We start from the raw sequence: 5,389 nt of genomic DNA, 5'->3' as shown, positions 1-5,389 counted from the left end.
TGCAACCGTTAGGTTAGGCTCACCGCAATCGCATATAAGTCACAAAAATCCATCCAAATCGGCTGAGCACCTACCCATAGGTCTAGCCAGAATCTGGTGGAGCGCCCATAATGCACGGTAAATTTTGCCCCCATGGCAAAGGCCGTCTTGATAAGTTGGGTCACACTTCAAAAAGGGGATCCCCTTATGGACGCCTCGAAATAATTCCCATTTGGGAAGTACTTTGCTCGAAGAAGGGTCGCCCAAAGCCATGTCGCCCCTTGCGTCAGCTTCTAGATCCATTTGCACAAAAGGGCTATGTTTTGGAGCTTTACATGTTTTGGAGCTTCATCAATTCTATTGAACAAGGAATGATACACAACCCTCTCCCTCTAGACTAGAAATGAAAAAGGAATGATGTGGTCTGGTTTACAAGTAAGAAATCACTAGTAGAAAAGGGGGCATCAGTCCCGGTTTGTAAGGGCCTTTAGTCCTTGAACCGGGACTAAAGGGTCGTTACTAATGCCTCCCCCCTTTAGTCCCGGTTCTAACACGAACCGGGACAGATGTGCCTCCATGTGGCCGGTGCGCCGAGCCCAGGCAGGAGGGCCTTTGGTCCCGGTTGGTGGCACCAACCGGGACCAAAAGTCATCCACGCGTCAGCATTTCAGTGGCCGTGGTTTTTGTTTTTTTTAAAGGGGGGAGGGGGTTTGGGGGTTTTGGGGGGTTAATTTAGGTGTTTCATATATTGTGTTAGCTAGCTAATTAATAGAGAGAAGTGTCCTCTCTTATGTCCGTGCTTGGTCGACGCTACGTACTGTACATAGAGAGGCCCTCGACACGCTAGCTAGTAAGAAAATGAAGGGAACCATTAAGTACAGAAATTCGTCATGCATATCGAGAGAAGTGATCGATCGACCTCTCCTTCTTCGAGAGATTGGTCGAACAACAAGTTTTCGTATTATCTATCCGACGCTACTGGCTACATACATATACAATATGTAAAATCTCTTACAATCCCCTAGCAATGGAAATCAATTTCCACATGATATTCTCCGGCTTTATTGATGACGTGGTCAAAAAAGTATCCCGCCAAGTCCTCTTGAATTGCTTTCATGCGATCTTGTTCTAGGAGTTCATCCCGCATCTGCCACGTCTAATTTGAAGAAGGGGGTTAATACATATATGAATGAAACTCAACAGAAATGATGGTGTAATAAAATGAAATTGTGAATATTATTGCGTACGCACTTCATATTGTCTTTTAGAGTAGCCCCGCTTATTTTTCAAAGTCGCGTTGTAGATGAACTCGCACATGTAGTATCCACAGAAATCATTCCCTTGTTCCTGCCACAAGCACTTTACGAGAAATAGAGGTCAATCAAACTGATAATGAAGCATTATAAATGGCATTGATGAAAGTACAACTATAGAATCAACGGGAGAGATGCGCGCAACTAGCTAGCTAGTAGTACTTACTTTCGGATATGTATATTGCAGCTCCTTCGGAAGTCCCGGAACTTCTGCGGTGAACTGTTTCCAAACCCTGCAAGACAAAGAAAATAATTACTATTACTTGAGATATCAGGAAATGTACAAAAAGTTGCCAATATGGTGCGATAAATGATCGATTGAACTTACTTGTTGAGCATTTTAGTCATGTCCACATAGATTTGGGGATCTTTTCGTCTTGAGTCTAAGACGTTTACTACTCCCCACTCAAGCTTAATCTCCAGAAGAACATAGTAGAATCTGCGCACGCATGCATAACTCATCAATTACATTACTATAACCTCGCTCGAGTAATAAGGGAAACCGAATATGCACACGACAGTAACACTCACTGAAAGTTGTAAGGAAAGAGTATTAAATCTTTGTTTTGATTTTTGATCAACGATTGTAGCAAGTTCGCCTCGGCCTCTGCGGGGTGCTTTATAACCAGAAATTCATCTATGGTATTTATGTTAATGAACCCAATATCATACATTTCTTGTTTTTTGCACTCGACGATCTTCAATCTGCATAATATAGTGAGGATAATTAATTATAAATACATGCAATGAAAGAGCCGAGCTATATATAGAGACTTAATGACAGAAATAGTACTTACAGACAGTAGCAAAAGACCGTTAGTTTATCGAGGGCCTTTTGATTGAAGAATGCGAAGAACTCCTCAAATGGAACAGTCAACAGATTAGTTACAACGAGGTCGTGCTCCTCTTTAATATTCAGATACAAAGCATTCGTCCCCTCAGACTCTCTGCAGGTTTTCATGTACCAATTATGGAATCTTCGCATCATAGTTGTCAGAGAGTTTTCATCTTTGATGAGAGGCTTCCCGTACTTGTATTTGTGTTCGTCCACCTCCAAGAAATCAGGAAGTTGATCGTCAGGCAGGTAATCTCCAAGATTGCCATAACCGGCCACTGTCCCTGAAGCATTAGCGACGATGTCGCCGCTAGACACATTGAGCGGGGGGCATGATTGCTTTGCTTGTTCGCCGAGCTGGGCAATTTTTTTCCCAGCTGCTCGTTCTTTTAACCTTTTATCATTGACAGTACTTCCCGACCGCTCCGCTTCGAGATATGTCTGTTCAGTAATGCGCTCATAGTTGGTTCTCGGTGGAGACTTTGGTGGTTTCCTCAGGGCATCGATACTGCACTTTGCTTTCACCGGATCTACCTTCTCCTCCGGAGGTGGATGTCTCTTTGCTTTCACCTCTTCAAAGAAGTCCTTCACGTGGGCCCGTACGATCGTCGCGTTTTCCTCCTCGGTCCTCTCGTACGGTAACTTCTCTAGAGGCTTGAGAGGTGGAGCGTATCTGTATTGCCTCCCGCCTCTGCTGGCTATACTGCTAGACGTCGGAGCAGACAGAGCGGCTGCGGCGCCTGTCTTCTTTCGTGCTTGCTTACGAGGCGGAGGAGAAGGACTACGACGCGCCGGAGCAGCCGGGGGGGCGGCGAGTCTCTTCCGCCCTTGCTGGCAAGGCGGAGAAGGAGGAAGGTGCTGGCTGCTCGGGCATGCCGGCGCAGGCGGAGAAGGAGGCGGAGTACCACCACGCGCCGGAGAAGGAGGAGGCTGCTGGCTGCTCGGGCGCGCCGGCGCATGCGGAGAAGGAGGCGGAGTGCCACCACGCGCTGGAGAAGGAGGAGGCTGCTGGCTGCTCGGTCGCGCCGGCGTAGGCGGAGAAGGAGGCGGAGTGCCACCACGCACCGGAGAAGGAGGCCCAGTGCCCTGATCGTCAGTCGCCAGAGGAGGAGGCGGTGGAGGAGGCGGAGTGCCCTGACTCGCCGGAGGAGGAGGAGGCGGAGGCGTCCAGTTCGGAAGGTTGATGAGCTCCTTCCGCCATAGGCATGGAGTCTTCAGAGCAGAACCCAACCTAGTCTCCCCTTCACCGGTAGGGTATTCAAGCTGGAGGTCCTCAAATCCCTCCATTATTTCATCCACCATCACCCTAGCATATCCTTCTGGAATCGGACGGCAGTGAAAAGTTGCGCCGTGTTTAGTAGGATAAACAGAGCCAACAGCCGCCTTGACCTTCAAATTCATCCATCGCGTCATAAGGTGGAAATTTTGAGCCTCCATGATAGCATCCACGGGATAGCTGGCAGGAGCCGTCAAGACATGCTCCGGCTGAAGCAGCTCGGTGGAAGCCACGCTGCTTCTCCGCTGAGATGGCGGGGTAGCTTCGGGGGAAGCTTCGGCAGGTCGTTTGTTGCGATCTGCTTCTCGTTCCTCTAGCCTCATTACCCTATCGTGCAACGCGTGCAGTTGGCTCTGCTCCACTTTCTTCCTCCTCTCGTGGGTTTTGTAACCCCCTGCGTCCGGAAAACCAACCTTCCACAGAATGGAGCCTGGCGTGCCTCGTGTCCGTCCAGGGTGCTCAGGATTCCCGAGGGCCATTGTGAGCTCGTCTTTCTCCCTGTCTGGAACGAACGTCCCTTGCTGCGCTGCATCGATATACTGCCGAAGCCTTGTGACTGGTGTTTTCAGTTGCTCGTCCGTCCAACGGCACTTCCCTGTTACAGGGTCCAAGGTTCCACCAGCCCCGAAGAACCAAGTCCGGCAATGGTCTGGCCATCTCATTGTCTCCGCTTCGATCCCTTTATCAAGCAGATCATTCTCAGCCTTGGACCACTTAGGCCGGGCTTGCAGGTAGCCACCTGACCCCGTGCGATGGTGAAACTTCTTCTTCGCAACATTTTGCTTGTTTGTCGCCGACATCTTCTTACTCTTTTCCGATATCATGTAGGCCACAAATGCGGGCCAGTGATCTCTGATCTTCTTATATTTGCCGATGAATTTTGGTGTCTCTTCTTTGGCGACAAACTTTTTCAGCTCTTTCCTCCACCTCCTTAATAGGCCTGCCATCTTCTTAAGAGCACAAGACTTGATTAATTGCTCTTTAACTGGCTTCTCCGGATCCTCCTCTGGCGGTAGGGTGAAATTTTCCTTCAGCTCAGTCCAAAGATCATCTTTCTGTATATCATTGACATAAGACACCTGAGGGTCTTCCTCCTTAGGCTTATACCATTGGTGGATGCTGATCGGGATCTTGTCCCTAACAAGAACCCCGCACTGAGCAACAAATGCGTTCTTTGTCCGGATGGGCTCAATCGGTTCGCCGTCGCGCGTGATTGCTGTGATCTCAAACTTTTCATCTGAGCTCAACCTTTTCTTCGGGCCTCGTCTCCTTACCGAAGTTGTGCTCGATCCGGAGGGCTAGAAAAAGGAAGAAAGACGGGAGTTAATTAATATGTGTACATATACCAAAACAATGAATGCATCAATTAACTAGTCAGCACGGGCTTAACTAATATATATATATACCTGGCCAGACTCGGTTCGGTCACCGGAGCAGTCAGCACGGTCTCCTTCTTGTACCTCCATTGGGTCATCACCGGAGCCATCATGAACATAGCCCTCTTCTTGTACCGGCATTAATGGGCCGGAGCCATCATGAACACAGCCCTCTTCTTCACCCAGTCCTTCCAGTTGACCAACGGTGTTGTTGAAAAATGACGCAACGACATCAGTTCCTTCTGTGATTATCTCCCCCAACATCGCTTCTGTTGCTTCGTCTCAGTAGTGCTCCATAGTTTCTGCAAATATTTACAACATGTTAATTATTATTCAAACATGGTACAGACACTAGTAGAAAAGGGGGCATTGGTCCAGGCCGGGTCAGCCCATTAGTCCCGGTTCAATCCAGAACCGGGACCAATGGGGGCATTGGACCCGGTTCGTGAGCCCCGGGGGCCGGCCGGGCCACGTGGGCCATTGGTCCCGGTTCGTCTAGACCTTTTGGTCCCGGTTGGTGGGACGAACCGAGACTAATGGTCCTCGCTCCTGGCCCACCACTATTGGTCCCGGTTGGAGGCATGAACCGGGACCAAAGGCCGCCCATTAG

This window comes from Triticum dicoccoides, chromosome 1B (genome assembly GCF_002162155.2).
Source record: "Triticum dicoccoides isolate Atlit2015 ecotype Zavitan chromosome 1B, WEW_v2.0, whole genome shotgun sequence".
Taxonomy (NCBI): Eukaryota; Viridiplantae; Streptophyta; class Magnoliopsida; order Poales; family Poaceae; genus Triticum; species Triticum dicoccoides.
The sequence above is the reverse complement of the archived record's forward strand: the minus strand, read 5'-3'. Positions refer to the sequence as shown.